Source organism: Bos indicus x Bos taurus, chromosome 2, assembly GCF_003369695.1.
Source record: "Bos indicus x Bos taurus breed Angus x Brahman F1 hybrid chromosome 2, Bos_hybrid_MaternalHap_v2.0, whole genome shotgun sequence".
NCBI classification, from domain to species: Eukaryota; Metazoa; Chordata; class Mammalia; order Artiodactyla; family Bovidae; genus Bos; species Bos indicus x Bos taurus.
The window spans coordinates 124,228,568-124,245,859 of record NC_040077.1 but is presented as its reverse complement, the minus strand read 5'-3'; the positions used below and the strand labels follow the sequence as shown (position 1 = coordinate 124,245,859).

The window sequence follows — 17,292 nt, the reverse complement described above, 5'->3', positions numbered from 1 at the left end:
GGGAAGATGCTGACACTGTAGAGACCTCTGGAGGCCCAGAGTGCTGCTGGCTGGAGTTGGGTGGTGCTGATAGGATCTGAGACAGAGGCTGGCCAGGGTGGAACCGAGGAAGGGAGATGCATGGAGAGACCCCCTGGAGGGGGAGCCTGAGCAGAGCTATGGAACCAGAGAGGAATTTCATGTGGTTATTCCCCAAGCCTTCCCAGAGCACCTCCAGTGTGACTTGTATGGCTCTGCTAGCCAAAGGGCTAAATGTGCTGTGCTGTGCTTAGTCACTCAGTCATGTCTGACTCTCTGCAACCCCATGGACAATAGCCCACCAGAATCCTCATGGGGATTCTCCAGGCAAGAATACTGGGGTGGGTTGTCATGTCCTCCCCCAGGGGATCTTCCCAACCCAGGGATCGAACCCAGGTCTCCCACATTGCAGGCTGATTCTTTACTGTCTGAGCCACCAGGGCTGAATAGGATACCCATGAAAGGCTCACCGTAGAGGTCATGGTGACCTGAGACTTGTTGGGGGTTTGCGGAGTAGACCTTTATGACAGTCCCCTGAGGGATTGGTCACTCAGAGTTTCTCCAGGGCCTAAGATTCTGATGTTGGTTAACAGGGCAGGATTCTACTGCCTGATCATCTGTGGGCAGTCACTTTTCTGTCCGGGGTCTCAGTTTTCTTTCTGTGAAGGAACATAGAGTCTCTAAGATCTTCCAGCACTCATTACTGCAGCCCCCAGGACCTAGTTTGGGACTATCCTCACCCCACGTGAGGGGAGGGGAGAGAATGGGGATAAAGGGCAAAGTTGAGTGTAATGGGCACTCAAGTCCTGTTCTTGGCCTGTGTTCTTGAATCATAGAACTGTAGCCTCTTGAGCACTTATGCAGGGTGTGTTGTGCCAAGCCTTTCATATGCAACATTATGTATTTCTCATAATCCCAACATCCTCATGAGGGAATAGGTATTATCCCTATTCAGGGAGGTGAATTGACTTGAGCAGAGTCACATAACTAGGAAGTGGTTGGGGATTCTAAGCCAGGTCTGTCTGACTCCAAAGCCCAGATTCAGCTACAAGAGGGTGACTCTACCCAGTAGGTACTGAGGTGCCTGCATTACTTAACCCTTACTTGCAGAACCTGCCTGACCCCTGCTGGGTGAGCTCACAGCTCTGAGATGTTCAAGCTAGGGAGGTGGGGGACAGGCTGTGTGGGTGCACTCTGGGCCCAATGAACGGGGGCGGGGGTGGGAGTAAGGAACAGAAAGAGCAACTGTGGGTCAGGGCCTCACAGGGAACTTCTCCAAAGGGCCAGCCCTGCCTGACTATGCTCAGTGCAAGAGCTAGGCATGAAAGGCACCCTGGGGTATGTGGCCAATTTGGGCCTCAGTTTCTCCATCAGTGAAGCATGGGTTTGGAGTCGTTGAGTGCAGACATTCCTTGGCCTGTGGGTGAGTGGCTGAAGTTGGCAATGGGGTCAAGGGTTAGAGGAGGGGTCAGGTAGCAGTGACTGAGCCTGTGGAGGGAGAGCTTGGATCCTGGGCTGGCTGTTTGACATTTGAAAGGCTTGGCACAGAGTGCCATGCACAGTAAGTGCTCAGGAGGCTGCAGTTCTAATTATGATTCGAGATTTCAGAGGAAGGGACTGAAGCTGGAGATGTTCAAAGGCTTGTTTGGGACTGGACACATAGTATTGCAGAGACTGAAGGGGAAATGGAAGGGAGAGCAAAATCCAGGCAGGTGCCAGCTGGACTCTTGGCTCAACCACTTAACTCGGTTTGGAGATGTGAAATGAGGGCCCAAGAACACACAGAGAAGAGTTCCATCACCTCACTGTCTTCATCTGTAAAACGGGAATAGTAATCATTCTGTCTTTGTCCACTTCCTTGGTCACTGGGAAGGTCAAAGGAGAAGAGGCGTTTGTGGAATCAGGTGAGAAGGCTGGTTATTTTTCAGTTCAAAGCTGTAGTTCTAGGTGCATGTTTGTGGGGAGGGAGCATTTCTGACAGCAGCTCTGCAGGGATGCTTTATCCTGGGGTTGCACTGGAGAACAGTCCTATTTATGTCACCAATAAATGTCACCACTATTTATTGAGGAATTAGTTACCGTACACCAGGCACTGGGCTCAGAGCTTCACCTCTCATCTCTTTTCATCTCTACCTTCTCAGGTCAGTGGTGGCCTGACCCACACTAGAGGTCTCTGAAACCCACGCCTACAGCTCCCTATGGTAACAGTAGCTAACATTTCTGAAGAGTTTCCTCTGTTACTGTGTGCCAAGCGTTCTTCAAAATGTTTTACATATATTAACTCAATCTTCACAACAGCCCTGGAGGTGGGTACCAATACTTTCCCCATTTTACAGAAGAATAACTGAGGTGCAAGGAAATGAAGAAATGGGCCTGGTATCACAAAGCTAGTATGTCGTAGAGCCAGGGTACGGAGCCAAGTTCTCAAGTCTCCTCGTTGAAGCGCTCATCACAATTGCAATTCAGTTATTGTAAGATTGCCTCCTCACTGACTGTAGGTTCCATGAGGGCAAGGACTGACACCTGGCACACAGTAGGTGCTCAGCTAATGTTTGTGCACAGGGATCCTGCTGCTTCCAGTGGGCTGGGCCCTGGGAGAGCTCGTGAGCTCAAGGTAGATTATCAGATTTCTGACTAAGGGGGTATCTGTGCCAAAGAACCCCTGAGTCATAGGGAGGGCAGGGTTCCCCTGGGCCCACGCTCAGGCCGAGGAGGGACCCGAAGATGCATTTGCTGGCTGTACTGTGTCTCACTGCTGTTTTTTCTTTCCATGTGTCACCGTGGCGATGGCTCCATGGCTTCTCCCTGACGGCTGCGGGATCCTGTGGCTGCTTCTGGGTGAGTACTGGTTCTCCTAAGGAATGGCCACTGGGAAGTATAAAGGGAGGCCTGGGGTTGGGGAGGAAGAGACGAGGGAGGGTCCTAACTCTGAAGTTAGGATCCTGTCGCAACCAGCTGACTTCTCGCCGGATGCCTGGCATGCTGATGTGGTGATTTTGGGGTCACGTGACACAATGCAAAGGTCTCTGGGGCAGATTGGCCTGGACTAGAATCCTCATTCTGCCATGTGCAAGCTAGGTGGCTCTTTGCGTCTCAGTTTTGCCTCTGTGAGGTGGGAATATTCACACTTGCCTGATACAAGCATGTTTGTTGTTTTATTCCTGTGAACCCCACAAGGGGCCGGGATGTTTGTTCTCCTGCTCACTGCTGTCCCCCAGCACTGAGGATAGAATGGCTTGTAGTAGATGTGCAGTGAATATTTCTGAATGAAAGCACATATAAATTCGGAGTCACGGTGCACCCATCAATGTGCTTTGTATTGGATTAAAAGGCTAACACATGTGAAGTGCCCAGCATTATAGGGGCTCAGTGAACACGAGTCCTCGCTTTGCTCCCAAGATGGTGAATTCCTTGGGGTCAGGTCTCTGTTAAGTGAGCCCTGAGTCCTTTGAACTGAGCATGGTCAAGTACCAAGCAGGCATCAGGGAGCAGAGATAGTGGCCTAGGCAGCTAGACTCAGGGCCCTCTGCTTAGGTCTGGGGAAGGAGTGATGGAGCTTCTGGATTTCATCAGCAGGGTGGGGCTGCTTGCTGGGGAGGTCTAGGGCTGAAGGCGGGAGGGATGAGGAGGGACTCTGCCTCCCAAGACTGCCAGTTTCCTAGCTGTGTGACCTTGGACAAGACACAACCCTCTCTGAGTCCTGGAGACTTCATCAGAGACATGCATATCCTAACACCTGCCCCACGTGGGCAGCGGGAAGAGCTAGTGAGAAGTGCTGGGCACAAGGCCCTGCTTGGTAACTGCTGGTTTCCTCCCCACCCTGGGCTCATTCTGGGAGGGGACAAAGTAAAGGGTTCCTCTTTTGGGCTCCTTTCTCCTACTTTTAACTTCACACCCAGGAGGAACTAGAATCTAGGAGTCAGGAGCCCCAGACTCCCCAGCAGGCTGGCCAGGGTCCAGGGATAAGGGCTGGCTTCTGCCCAGTGTGGAAGTAGCTGAATGGAGGACTCAGCTCTGCCATTTTTTTTTGGTTGTGTGACTTGATTCAATAACCCACCATCTCTGGGCCTTGGTTACCTCACCTGTTAAAATAGGGTGAGTAAAACATACTTCCCTCAAAGGATTATTCAATGAGCAAACGGGGTGGAGCAGGGACTATCCTCACTGTTAGTGTTTGGCCCTGGCTGAGGAGGCTCCAGTGAGGGAGCCTGGAGAATTGCATCCTACCTTGGCCTGGGGATTCTGAGATTCGAGTCCTCATATGTACTATTGCTGCTTATTGGATTTTTTAATATGCTGGGCTGGTTGTTATATGTTATTTCAGACACATTATTTCATCTAGTCCTCCCAGTGACCCTATGAGGTAGGCATTATGGCCCCTACTTTATGGATGATGTAATTGGTGCTGAGTAAAGCAAGTGAGTTACAGAGTCACAGAGTTATTTGGGGGTAGAGTTGGGGCTCAGACCGAAGTCTGCTCACCCCATGGCCACAGTTCTTTGTGTGTAACTCACCTGCCCCACGAAGGTAGAGGCTGGGTCTGAGTCTTTTCTGTCTGTCTCCATCGCCCAGCACAGGGTTGGTGGGGGCTGCTGGACTCTTTGCTGCACGCACGCGCGCGCACACACACACACACACACACACGGCACCCCCACCCAGTCTGGTGCTCCAAAAGTATTGAAAGGAGAGAACAGAAAGCCAAAGCCCTGATAGCGTGGCAGTCGAGAGTCAGATAGACATGGCTTTGAATCCTGGATCTATTGCTTTCTGTTGCTTTTCTTTCTGTGACCTTGGGCAAGACATTTAACCCTTTAGAACCATACTGTCCTTATCTGTAAAATGAGAATAAAGAAATAACCTGCCTACCTTTTAAGAATTCTTATGAGGATTAAATAGTGTACATAAGGCACACGGTGAGTACTCAATGATAGCAATTATTGTTATTATAGTTATAATTATGAGTGTTATTTTGGGATTACAAAAACATCCCTCTTGAGACAGTGGAGACCAGGCCTGGGAGGAACCCGCTGGGGATGGGTAGGTAGTCACCAATCTAACAGGTTCTGAAAGGCGCCCACATGTGGGAAGGGAGGAGGCCTCTTGGAAGTAAGAATGTCCCTTCCTTTCCTATCTGTCTGCTTTCACTTACACCCACTCTGTGCCTGGCCCCGTGCTGGGCATGGGGCACAGAGGTGAATCTGTGTCATCTCTGCCCCCACTGTCTCCTGCCCTGAGGATGTCGGAGCCTGGCTGGGGAGGAGGAAACGGGAACTACCAGCTCCACCTCTGATGGATGCAAAGTGTGGCCTGCGACTGTCTCTTCAGGCAAAGACAAGGAGAAAGAGCCATCCTAGTGGAAGGAATTGCTTGGCTATGTACAGAGCCGTGACCTGCACTTGGGGGAACACGGCTGGAGAGACAGGTTCAGGGGAGTTAGGGGACTTGACGTGGAGGCCATGGGGGCCATTGGACATGAAGCTGGGGAAGGGGGTGGTCAGGCTTGTATTGCATTTGGATCACTGGGTGTGGACACAGACAGGAGGGAAGGGGCAGGGCAACTCTCCAGGTGAGCGGTGCTGAGATATGGGGCCTGGGACTGAGCTGGGGAGCGGGGAACACGCACCATGGGTGGTTGTGAGCTCTGTCCAGGAAGCAGAACCAGAGCCTGCAGGGCGTCAAAGGACCCCTGTGGGCAGGCAGGAGGGGACAGAGGTGAGGGTGATGTCTTAGGTCAGGGGGTGATGGGACCTGCTGGAGTCTCTGCTGAGGGACACAGCTGGGTCAGGGGGTAAAAGCCCCTTGTCTGCTCCTGGCACCTTCTGCCTCAGTTCCCCAGGGCCTATTCCCCTCCTCCTGCCTTAGGGGTCCCCTGTGGTGACTCTGGCAGGGATGGGAGCTCTTTGGGGGTGGAGGCCGGGTGGGGCTGTGAGATGCAGACAAGCCTTGGGTTCTAGCCTTGCCAATGCCATTGATGTCTGTGTGGCCCCTGGAAATCACCTCCTCTCTTGCCCTGTTGTCCTCGCCTTGGAAGTGTGGATGAGAAAACCTGTTTTGGGGGCTTCCCTGGTGGTCCAGCGGTTAAGATTCTGTGCTTCCACTGCAGAGGGCATGGTCTGATCCCCGGTCAGTCGGTTGGGGAAGTTCCGCATGCTGTGAGGTGAGGCCAAAGGGGAAAAAAAAAGTGAAAAGTAATAAACTTTTCAAGAAAAGAAAACCTGTTTTGCTTGCCTCAGTGTTTCAATGAGAAAATACAAGCAGAGACAACAAACATCTATCGAGCATAGACTGTGTACCAGGTTCTAGCGGGGCACAAAGATGATGCAGAGAGGAGGTTCCTCCCCTTCAGGAAGCATGAAGTGACTGAGCCCAGACCAGCAGGTGGTTAACACTGGGCATCAGGGGGAGAGATAGCTCAGCTGGGATTTGAAGGATGAATAAGAGCTCTCTAGGTAGGCAGTGGAGGGAACAGACTCTTAGGCACAGGGAACAGCATGTGTGAAGGCTCGAACCTACCCCATGTGCTCAGGTCCTAAGTACCTAGTTTGGTATGGCCGGAGCAGGAAGGGAGAGGTCGGCGCTGATTTCGATGAGGCTGGACAGGGAGGCAGGCCCAGATCCCACACTTGGTACCCTTTTCTTCCTGCGCCTTCGTAACTGCTGGCCCCGCCCCCCCCACCCCCCGAGACTGCCAGGGCCCTTTCCACTGTGCCCTCTCCCCACCCACCCTCCAGCTTCCCTCCTTGTTCCTCTCACCCCAACTCTTGTCACACCCAGCAGCTGCCTCTCTCAGGAGTTAACAAACTGGGGTCCCTGCTGGCTCTGCCACTTATGGGTTGTTTTGCCCTCCCTGAACCTCAGTTTCCACTTCAGTGAAATGGGGACAGTGGTCTTCCTCACAGGGAAGGGTGGAGGCTTCAATGAGGTAAGCCCCACAAATGGCCTTGTATGGTGTCTGAATGTCATAGGCCCCCGTCAAAGGCAGCTTTACTGAAATCATGATGATTTGGACTTCTTGGTCTCCCTGGTTCTGCCCACTGCTTCCCTTGCCTCTCCTGGCAGCCAGCACTGGCCAACAAAGGAAGGAAAGGATTAAGAAACAGCCCCATATCTCCAGAGGGGTCCTGGCCCTCAGCCGAGCATGTTCCCTCCTGTCCCTTGCCCCCCTTGGCCTCAGGCTCTAGGACATGTGGTCTTAAGGCCTGGACTCTTCCCAGCTCCCCACCCAGGAAGCTCCTCCCAGACTAGAGGCCAAAAGCAGCAGCAGCCCTGAAAAGGGGACTGAAATTTTGAAAATATGTAGCTTAATTTTTTTCCCCTGCAAGCTGATAATCAGGCCCTTTTTTTTTTCTGTGTGATTGGGAGAGGAGCAAATGTCATGTCCTGTTATCTGTGGGTGGCCCCGTAGTCTGGGTGGAACTGGATCCCTGAGTCTCTTGGATTTTACAGCAGAGGCTGGTGACCAAGTCTCTTTTGGTACAGATGTGGGAAACTCAGATCAGAGTAGGCGGCTGATGGCGCAGGGTCACACAGCAGGAACGTAGGTCTCCGGACCTGTTTTGCACTGTCCTGTGAATGCTTGTGATGCTGGCTATTATGGCACCGCCCTGAGCCTCGCTTTCCTCTGCTGTGGAACGGGGTGACTTTACTGTGAGGACTGGCAGTAAGGTGAATAGAGCACTCAGTCCGGGGCTCAGCACAATGAGGCCTCAATGGTAGGTTGTTGTTTAGTCGCTCACTGATACGGGATCATTGTGTGTGTGTGTGTGTGTGTGTGTGTGTGTGTGCTCAGTTGCTTAGTCATGTCTGACTCTTGCGACCCCATGGACTATAGTCCCCGAGGCTCCTCTGTCCATGGGATTTCCTAGGCAAGAATACTGGAGTGGGTTGCCATTTCCTTCTCCAGGGGATCTTCCCCACCCAGGGATCGAACCCGCATCTCCTGCATCGGCAGGTGGATTCTTTGCCACCAAGCCACCTGGGAATTCCCAGTGGTAGGGAGCAACTGTGATTGCTGCTGTGACAGCTGTTATAGCAACTGTGATAACTGCTGCCTCTGAGAACGTCTCAATCTAGGGACTTGGAGTAGTCGATAGTTTCTTGTTGAACAGATGACATCCAGTAGACTGGTTTCAAAGTCAGAGGCTCAGCATGCCCCCCCCACCCACACCCCCACTTCCCCCTTCCTGGTTGGCTGGAACACTCTAGCCTCACCCTTGGCCTGATTTTGGCCTCTGCCCCTGGCCCGTCTCTGCCCTCCTGGCACCATGCCTAGCACGGCCTCTCTTCCAGGAGTCACACGAGGACAGAGTTGCCCTTCTGCAGCCTCCTCTGCTCCATCGCCACTGCAAGTGCTTGGGAAAAGCAGAGTCGGGAGGGTCTTGCGTCACCCAGGCCTTGGCTGGTTTTATTACTGTGGGGACAGTTGAGGGCTCAGGGGCAGAGGTGGCTTCTGAGCTCTCTGGCACTGTCTTCAGGGAGCTAAGGCGACATGAAGACTTTCGCAGAGGCTGCGAGATAGGTCTCGAAGGGCAGACCTGGTCCAGGCCCCAAATCTGGTGGAGTGGAAGGACCGCTACACTGGGGGCTGGAGGGCGGCGTCCCTTCCCCACACCCTCTTGGAGCCTTTTTTTGATTTATAAAAGGAAGGGGATGGATTGATGTCAGAGGTTTCTACTAACACTACAGGATTAAAAGAAGGGATTTGGGGGCCAAGAGAGAGCTCCGTTTAGATTGCAGCTTCACCACTGACCAGCCATGGGGCCCCTAGCAAGGTGTTCTCCCTCAGTTTTCTCACCTGTAAAATGGGAAAAATATTAGCAGCTTCTCATGGGTTAAGGGCTAAATTAGATAATTCAGGTAGAGTACTCCTTCCATAGCAGGCACACTGAAATGACTGTTATTGTTGTCATTCTGAGATTAGCAGAGGCAAGAAGAAATCAGCCAAGGCCAGTTAGGGAGCAGTTCATGAAGAAGGCAGGGCTTGAGAATGTGCAGGATTCACCCATCTGTTCATTCACTCAACACAGACATACTTAGATTCGCCCAGGCGGGGCACAGAGAAGAGCAGCAGGGAGGCTGGAGAAAACCGGAGGCAAGCAGACCTGCCTGTTCTAGTGGTGTGGCGTGGGCTCACTGTGTGTGTGTGTGCTTGTCGTGTCCAACTCTTGTGACCCCGTTGACTGTAGCCCGCCAGGCTCCTGGGACCATGGAATTTTCCAGGCAAGAATACTGGAGTGGGCTGCCATTTCCTATTCCAGGGCATCTTCCCAACCCAGGGATCGAACCCATATCTCTTGAGTCTCCTGCACTGGCTGGTGTATCTTTTACCACTGCACCGCCTGGGAAGCCTCTGTGGGATCATTACCTCTCTTCTTTGGGTCTCGTTTCCTCAACCGTAAAGCAGTGAGACAAATGAGCATTATCCTTACCTCCAGAACTGTCCTAAGGTGTAAGAGAGCCCAAGTATACAGTAGGTGATCAGTCTAGCTGATGCCTTTTCTTTCCTATTTCTGTTAACGACTTGGAGGTTTGATCTCAGGTGGCAAGTCCTTGAATCTACCAGCCACACCGCCAACCCCAGGGCCTTTGCACTTGCTGGCCCTTCAACCTGGAACACCTACCCCAGATCCTTCCATAACTTGTTCTCTCATCTTCTTAATTTTTTTGTTTAAATGTCACCTGCTCAGTAAGGCCTTTCCAGACAGCTCTGTTTAACAGTGTGACACTGCAATGCCAACACTCCCTCTCCTCCCTCCTGGCTTATTTTTATCCACATCTCTTACCATTCTTTGACCTACAATATTTTATGGAGTATCTGCTTATTGTTTGACTCCCCTCACTGGCATGTAAGCTCAGAGATGATGGTGATATTTGTCTGTCTTGTTCATTGTCATATCTCCTGTACCTAGAAGAGTCTGTGGTACATAGTAGGTGCTCAACAAATATTTGTGGAGTGAATTTTTAAAAATTAATTAAGTTATTTTTTACTGTGCTGGGTCCTTGTTGCTGTTCACAGGCTTTCTCTAGTTGCGGCAAGCAGGGGCTGGATACGGTGCACGGGTTTCTCTTTGTGAGGGCTTCTCTTGTTGCGGAGCACAGGGTTGAGAACGCTGGCTCAGTAGCTGTGGCACATGTGCTTAGTTGGTCTGTGGTATATGGACTCTTCCCAGATCAGGGATCAAACACCTGCGTGGAAGGTGGACTCTCAACCATTAGCCCACCAGGGAGGTCCTTGTGGAGTGAATTAATGAATAAATGAAGCTTTCTTCTCTAGCACTAATCTGAGCATGCATACATACACACAAACACAATAAATTAATAAATAATTGCTTGAGTGGTCATCATTCTCTCCATTTGCCAGATAATACTTTGGTTGGGTCAATCCTGAAGCCCTTTAGCTTCTGACATTTTCTGCCAGGGCATCAGTTTCCGTTGGAGTGCCCAGATCTTTTGTTCCTAAGTCTGAGCTATGCAGAATTTCTAGTTGGGACTGTTTGGCTGTTGGGCCCACATGGTTATTATGTCATTATTGGTAATTAGCACTTAGGCCTAGAGGATTGAGCTTTTTGTTTCTCAGCAGAAATCACAGCAGACAGCTGTGCTGGCCAGTGGGGCCCCAGGCCTGGTAGCAGCTTCCTCTATAACCCCCCACTTCCAGCTATGGGTCCATGGCTTAGAGAGACCAAGGCAGAGGTGCCCAAAGCTAAGGGCAGCTGCATAACTAGTTTAATTGCTGTCTTTTCCAAGCAGTGTTCTGGAAAGTTTCTTCTCCCTTACACCTTTGGTTCTCCATGCCTGGCTTGGTTCAGAAGGGATCCCCATGCCCCTGGAGAAGCTGGGTGTGGTTTCCAAAGGTCTAGCTCACAGGGGGATTTTCTTTCTTTAAAAAAAATTAAAAAAAATTTTTTTAAAGTTCTTTTTGACTGCTCTGGGGCTTTGTTGCTACACACAGGTTTCTCTGGTTCTGGCAAGCGGGGGCTACGCTCTAGTTTCGGTGCTCAGGCTTCTCACTGCAGTGGCTTCGCCTGTTGTGAGCACAGGTTCCAGGGTGTGTGGGCTCAGTAGTGATGGCACACGGACTTGATTGCCCTGAAGTATGTGGAATCTTCCTGGACCACGGACCAAACCCATATCCCCCGCATTGGCAGGTAGATTCCTAACCAGTGGACCACCAGCGAAGTCCCATAGAGGCATTTTCTGATGCCCAGGATTCTGGTATTATGGGTAAAGGAAATAATCCAGTGTTTAAGACTCAGGAGCCTGAGTTCAAGTCCCTGCTTAGCTGCTAGCTGAGTTGTTGGGTCCCCATAGGCTTTTTGTTAACTTTTGTGGGGCTTCAGCTTTCTCGTCCAGAGATAAACAGATAAAGACACCTACATGGCTTCACTGGGAAAGAGAGGCAGGATAGTGTAGTGGGCAAGGATAGGGTTCTAGAATCAGACATACTTGGCTTCCCGACTATACCTCTCCTTAGCTGTGTGAAAGTGAAGGTGGCTCAGTCATGTCCGACTCTGTGACCCCATGGACTATACAGTCCATGGAATTCTCCAGGCCAGAATACTGGAGTGGATAGCCTATCCCTTCTCCAGGGGATCTTCCCAACCCAGGGATCAAACCCAGGTCTCCCACATTGGGGGCAGGTTCTCTACCAGCTGAGACACAAGGGAAGCCCAAGAATACTGGAGTGGGTAGCCTATCCCTTCTCCAGGGGTCTCCCCAACCCAGGAATCAAGCCACCCAAGAATCGAACTGGGGTCTCCTGCATTGCAGGCGGATTCTTTGCGAACTGAGCTATCAGGGAAGCTTGTGTGACACTAGGCAAATTGCTTCACCTCTCTGACTTCGGTTCCCAAAGCTAAAGAATGGGGTTAAAATAGTACCCACTCCATAGGGCTGTGAGAACTAAATCAGAGAATGCAGGTAAAGGATCTGGGCACACAGAGAGTGCTCTGTACACTGGTATTATTGTAATGACCATTACAGGAATGCAAACAATCTGTAAGCTGTAAGAGCACCAGCAATAAAGCCAGGCAGATGTGGGTTTGAATTCTAATTCTGACCCTTACTACCTGGGTGATCTTGGGGAAGTTTTTCACTTCTGAGACTCTTATTTCCTTATCTGTAAAATGGGCATTATAGTCATACCTTCCTCCAGAGGCTGTTGGAAAGGTTCAGTGACATGTTGCATAAAAAGTACTTGGTACAATGGTTGGCACGTGTCATCCCCATTTTATAGATAAGGAAGAGGAGTGGTGACTCGCCTGAACTCACATAGCATCTTAGTGCTGGAGCTATTGTTTTGTTTTTAATAAGGATTAAATGTATATATTTAAATTTGGCTGCACCAGATCTTAGTTGTGGCATGTGGGATCTGTAGTTGCAGCGTGTGGGATTTAATTCCCTGACCAGGGATCAAACCTGGGCCCTTTGTACTGGGAGTGTGGAGTCCTAGCCACTGGGCCACCAGGGAAGTCCCTGGTGGAGCCTTGATTTAAACCCAGGTCTGCCTACCTCAAAAGCCCCCGATCCTTTTACCTCTTCTTGCCATCAGCCAAATATGGGATGAGGAGGAGGATGTCTGTTCTTGGGGCTGCTGGACTCACCTCATTCATTCCATGGTCCCCAGTGCCCACACACAGGAGGTGCTCAATAAATGTCTGCGGGCTGAGGAAAGGGGGACCAGTGTGTCCTCAATTCCAGGGAGGCTTTTGCCTTGGGATTGAGAGTTTTTTCCTTGCTTGGTTGACAGCAGAATAAAATAAAAATAAACAATATAACTCATACTCAGTGCAGATGTGGGCCTGTCATCTGAAAAACCCTTTGCACCTCCTACATAATTGATCCTTCTTGCTACACTGTGACATCCTGGATAGGCACCTCCGTTTGATTGATGTGGAAATGGGAGCCCAGAGAGGGTGTAATGGATAAATATTTGTGTCCTGTTCAAAATTCACGTTGAAGCCTTAATCCCAATGTGATGGTATTTGGAGACAGGGCCTTTGGGAGGCGATTAGGGTTAGACGAGGTCATGAGGAGGGGCCCTCATGATGAGATTAGTGTCCCTGTGAGAAGAGACACCAGCAAGCTCCCCGTCTCTCTGCCATGTGGGGGGCTGAGAAGAGGTGGCTGTCTACAAACCAGGAAGAAAGCTCTTACTGGAATCTAACCAGGGTGGCACCTGATCTTGGACTTCAGACTCCAGAACTGTGAGAACATAAATTTCTATTGCCTAAGCCACCCAGTCTATGGCATTTTGTTAAGGCAGCCTGTGCTAAGAGAGAGGGTAAGTGACTTGCCCAGAGCCACACAGTGAACTTACTGCAGAGCTAAGGCTGGAGCTTATTTGTAGTGATTTCTCTCTTTTTTCCCCCACGGAAAAACTTCAGTCACTGGAAGGCTTAGAAATGGAGACTAGCTGAATGCAGGACAGACAGTTCAGGAACTGTCCTGCTTCAGCAACTTTGGAGGATCTTAGGGCAAGTCAAGCCTGGCCCCCAGTTCCTTCCTGCTTCATCATAGCTCCTCCTCTGCCCTCTCCCAAGGGAGGGTTGGGGCAGGCTGACTTCAGCAGGTTTAGAAGGGGCTCAGCTAGCTGGTGGCACTGAGCCTGTCCCCATGTTTCTTGGGAAACCCTCTGGGCCTGGAGGGTTCCCTGCCTGAGAGAGAGAGAATTAGTGGGTTAAGGTTGAGTGAGCTGGAAGCTTGGCTGGATCAGGGCCATTAGGCTCAGTCCAGCTGGTGAGAGAAGGGGATTGGAAGGGTCGTGGGAGGTCAGATCCCTGGGTCCCTCTTTAAATGTCCCAGGGCTCCAGTCAGAAGCAGCCGCAGCAGCCTCTCCCTGGGGTTTTGGGACAGACGTTGATGTTGCTCCTTCATCTAATTTCCAAAGTGCTTTCTTGAGAGTGACATGAAAGCCGTGTGTAGCAGAGGACAGAGGTAGAAGACAGATTTAGTTAAAGCTGTGTGACATGGTACAAATCATCTAATGTTTCTAGACTGTAGTTTCTTAGACTATAATTGAGGCTAATAACACTTTTCAGGGGTGCTATGAGGCTAAGTGCATTAATGCATATAAAGTACTCAGTATGTGCCTGGCACATAGTAAATATCTAATAAATATAATGGTCATTATTTTTAATAATAAGTTATTTCCCTTCTGGCTCAGATAGTCCTAGGTTTTATGGCTGTACAATTTATTGTGGCCTCCAACTTCAGAAGAGGAATGAGCTGGACTTATAAGAAGGAAGTGAACAGAATCTGTAGTAGGGGTCAGAAAACTTGAGTCCTGGTTTGGACTCTGCCACCCCTGTGCTGTGTGACTTCAGGCAAGCCTCTTCCAGTTTCTGGACTCCTTTTCCAAATTGTTTACATGTAGCTTGGGCTTGTTGATCTCTGAGGGCCTATCTAGTTCTACATTTTGTGAATCTGGAGGCCTAAAGAATACCTCAGTGACTGTCCACTGGAATCTCTTTTACAATTTCAATTTCCTTCCCTTTTGCCCCTTGTTTCTTGGAGTGTCTTCATAGAAGAAAGGACATAACTTGCCAACTCCAATATATGTATTTTAATCATATTTACTGTTTTTTTTTTCTTTTACTATGCACAGAGAACTCTCTAAAACAGAGCTTAACACAGTTTTTGTAAGCAAAGTGCATTCTATCAGAGGGGTCAAAACATGCTCTGTGTTTTCAAATATGTAAGAGTATTCATTTAAGATGTTGTCTTTCATTGCATTTGCTGATTTCTTTTGCTTTTCTCTTGACAAAGGCTAGCACAGGCAGCTTTGTATGCTGTAACTAAAAATATATATATACATATGTTGCAGTCAATGCATTCTAAAAAATAATCATGGGTATAATTTAGATATAAAAAGGATATTTGTCAAGTATTAAGAGAGACAAATGGGAAAACAGAAAAAGAGAAAGAAGAAAAAAATGAGAAAAGAAAAAAGAGAAAAAAGAAAAAAGTAAAAAGAGAGAAAAAGGGGAAATAACCTAAATGATTAACATTTAAATTTAATTAAATTATGGTACATCCACTTGAGGGCACTGTGGGTGTCATAATATATTATTAGGAGGAAAAAAAGTTGGTTCTGAAACAATACGATCTAAATTTTAAAAAAGCATTAGGCCGAACCATATGCAATTGCTAATAACTTATAAAATCAGCAATTTCATGTGACTTAATATATATATACAAAAAAGTATATGATAGGAGAGGTACTAGAAGGGAAATCTTTCACTAAGATATTGATGGTAGTTATTTCTGATTGATGGCTTTATGCTGATTAAAATTTTTAAATTATTTGACTATTTTTTTGTGAACAATGCAAGTACTACTAAAAGTAATCCCCTAGAAAGGCATATCATTGTAAAAATAGCAGTTTTTCTGCCTTGTTATAGCTTGTTTATAATTTGTGTTTAAAAGCTATAAAATGACTTCAATTCTATTATCAGGGGCCGTATGGAAAGCTCTACTCTTCATGTACTTTTGGTACCAGGGTTGGTTTTTATTCAGTAGTGACTGTTCAGAACACTTTGCTGGTGGGCCCAGCTTTTCAAAGCCTTCTTCATCTCTTGCTACCCCCATAACCAACAAATGCTTTCCATGAGCCCTATCACTGGGGCTTCAGGCCAGCTGTGTCCCTAATCCACCCACGTCCCAGATTTGGGAATGGTTCAGTCTCCAACTGTTCCCCCACCTACCCCTGCTTTCTTCCAATCTCATCTCTTCCAGGTCATCGGAGGCCCCATCTCCCCTCCCTGGCCTTCCTCAGTGGTCACCACCTAATTTCACCGTTTAATTTCACCCTCTTCTGTGCAGCTGGTGTTGCTTTTTTGCTGGAGCTCAGTTTGTAATGGGGAAGGATTAGGACCCTTTCATGCCGTCTTTTTCCTTTTTCCCCTTAGTGCCCTTGACCGCTCAGGGGCTGAGAGGCGGCTTGCAGGGCCTGAAACAGGAGGGATGGTGGGGGAGGCAGCAACGGGCTCAGCTGGCAGGCGGCATAGAGATGGCCGCTAGAGACCCCGTCTTGGGGCTTGGAGCGTGGCACAGCCGCCACCCAGGTGTGAGCATAGGACAGGGAGGGAGGAGGGAGCTGAGTTTCTTCCAAGGAAATTAGCTTCAGAGATGGTGCTTGGGACCTTTTACCCTGTACTCAAAGGCAGCCTCTGTGGGGTGAGCTGGGACCAGATGTCTGGTTTGCAGAGGCCTCTCCTGAGAGGGCAGATGGGCACAGGAGTTAGAGTAGTTTCTCTGCCTTTGATTGGGCATGATTTTTCTTCTCATTCTGTACTATGTGTTAGGCCCAGTTATGCCCAAGGATCTGGCACTTAGCCTAACAAGCTATGGTGTATACCTAACTAATTAACAAAAATCCCTCATGTGTGGATAGTACTTTACAGTTTCCAAAGCCCTTTCATCTCCAGTCTAAGAATTAAAAGCCAGGACTGGACTTAAATATTTTAAGATTCTAAAGCCTGCGCCAACAGTTTTTGATGTGGTGTCACACGGCAGTCTAAATTTGAGTGGTTTACATCTGCCTTATGTTCCGCTGTTTTCTTCTAGTCTGAGAACCCCACTTTTTTTTTTCAGGGTGATGATTATTAAATATTACCCACTCCAACCAAGCCTCTTTAAACAGAAACTATTATCCTTGCCTAGCAGTTCATGGCATAGAGAATATTGGTTTTCATGAATCTGTATTTGCTGGATAACACGGGGATGGTAGTGGTTAGCTGTCTTGTGATTGATCTTCAGGATTTATCCTTCATGGCACCAGATTTCCAGGTCTGACAGGTGAAGGGGACCTCTGAGGCACATAGGTGGTAGAGCTAGAGCTCCCTGAACCTGAAGACCTGAGGCAGGGGACCAGAATATTCAAGCACAGGTGCTTCACCCTACTACACAGAATGACCTTGGCCAAGCCACCTAAGTCTCAGCTTCCTTTTATATAACATGGGGATAACTCACTCACTCATTCAGCAAATATTTATTGAGTATGCACTGTTCTGGGGGATGAACAAAAAGACAAAGTCCCTGCCCTCCCAGAGCTTGTGATCTAGTGAGTCTAAACTGCAGCAATTTATTGAGAGGGACAAACAGATAAGTATACAGTAGAAAGTCAGGTAGAAGTGCCATGAAGCAAAATTAAAGCATGGCAAGGGTGTGCTGCTGCTGCTACTAAGTCACATCAGTCGTGTCTGACTCTGTGCGACCCCACAGACGGCAGCCCACCAGGCTCCTCTGTCCCTGAGATTCTCCAGGCAAGAATAC

The 17,292-nt window shown here is 49.1% G+C and overlaps 1 protein-coding gene across 5 annotated transcripts in view; it reads left to right on the top strand.

Moving 5' to 3' along the window:
- Positions 1-17,292, top strand: part of EPB41 (erythrocyte membrane protein band 4.1) — a 181,542-nt gene that overhangs the window by 2,285 nt on the left and 161,965 nt on the right. Inside the window, exon 1 of one of the 5 annotated variants that reach the window (XM_027518372.1) lies at positions 1,898-1,922. The exons of 3 other annotated variants lie outside the window; for them this stretch is intronic. The gene's annotated coding sequence lies outside the window, so the exon portion shown is untranslated. Of the gene's footprint in view, positions 1-1,897; positions 1,923-1,993; positions 2,857-17,292 lie in introns of those variants that run through there. One more of the 5 variants, XM_027518301.1, reaches the window with a different exon arrangement.